At 35.3% G+C, this 1,513-nt stretch overlaps 1 protein-coding gene across 3 annotated transcripts in view; it reads left to right on the top strand.

Moving 5' to 3' along the window:
• ALAS2 (5'-aminolevulinate synthase 2) overlaps window positions 1–1,513 on the top strand; it is a 25,751-nt gene that overhangs the window by 7,740 nt on the left and 16,498 nt on the right. The window lies entirely within an intron of this gene.

Raw genomic sequence — 1,513 nt, 5'->3', positions numbered from 1 at the left:
GCATGGATACACCATCAGTTCAGTTAATCAAACATCTATAATTCAGGTTACTATATTCAAATTTTTAACTTTCTTTATTTATATTGTATGTTGGTTTTATGCACATATAAATGTACTCAAAGATAATATATAGTATTATCATAGACCCAGTATGGATATACTAGAGGTTATTTAGCTATTGAGTTGTTCTTAGTTTTTCCTATTACAAACAATGGTGTAATAAGCAATGTTGAATATATTCCTCATGCACATAGGTAAGTTTTTTTTTTCTCTAGGATAGCATTAAGAGACGGAAATTCTTAGGGTGTAAGGTTGCATACAACTTCAATATTAATAAATATTGTCAATTAGTGCTTCTAAGGGGCATACCAGTTATCAAAGAGAGTATCCATATTCTCATACTCTTGCCAGCACTCGATATTATCAAACTTTTAAATCGTTATCTATATGGGTGAAATTTTGATTTTACAGTTTGATTTTCCTTGATCAAGCATCCTCTTCTACATTTATTGAATTTTCTATTTATATTCTTTGCCATTTTTCTATTAGTTTGAAAAGTTTTCGTAGTAATTTTTCAGAGTTTTTAAAAAATAAGTTCTGGGGGCACCTGGGTGGCTCAGTTGGTTAAGCATGGGATTCTTGATTTCAGTTCAGGTCATGATCCCCCAGTTCATGGGATTGAGCTCAGCATCAGGCTCTGCACTGACAGCTTGGAGTCTGCTTGGGATTCTCTCTCCCTCTCTCTCTCTCTCTTTCTGCCCCTCCCCCTCTCTCACAATAAATAAATAAACTTCAAAAAATAAAAAAGAATAAAAAAGAAGTTCTGGGTATCAATCATTTTTTCTGTTAAAAATGCTACAAATATTTCTCTAAATATGTCAGCATTTGCATTTTAAAAACTCTTTTCCAAACATCCCTACAGCAAAGATGTTACCAACTTACATCCCTACCATGTAAGTGGTCATCTGCAACAATCATGATTTCTGTCTCATGTATAGAGTTCTAGAGTTTAACAAATATTTTGACATACATTATGTCCATTTATCCTGAAAATAGTATTGCTCCATTTTGTAGTAGTAGCAGTTTAAAAAAGTAAACTCTAGGTCATATACTTGTAGGTCACTTACTTGCTGCATAACCTTGGTCAAATTACCTAACCTATCTATGTCTCCATTTCCTCATCTGTAAAATTGAAAATCAGACTATCCAGGGACATCTGGGTGGCTCAGTTGGTTAAGTGTCTGACTTTGGCTCAGGTTATGATCTCGTGGTTCCTGAGTTTGAGTCCCGCATTGGGCTCTGTGCTGACAGCTGAGGGCCTGGAACATGTTTCGGATTTCAGCTCTCCTTCTCTCTCTCTCTCTGCCCTTCCCCCGCTCTGTCTTTCTCTCTCTCTCACTCTCAAAAATAAACATTAAAAAATAAAAAGAAACCTCTCCACCCAGGGCTGTTGTGAGGAATATGTGAAATAATATTTATAACGTCCCTAAAAGAAGGCATTACCTATAATAGG

The sequence above is a fragment of the Crocuta crocuta genome, unplaced genomic scaffold, assembly GCF_008692635.1.
Source record: "Crocuta crocuta isolate KB4526 unplaced genomic scaffold, BGI_CrCroc_1.0 scaffold3601, whole genome shotgun sequence".
Classification (NCBI taxonomy): domain Eukaryota; kingdom Metazoa; phylum Chordata; class Mammalia; order Carnivora; family Hyaenidae; genus Crocuta; species Crocuta crocuta.
Note: the sequence above shows the minus strand (reverse complement) of the source record. Positions and strands in the feature narration are given on the sequence as shown.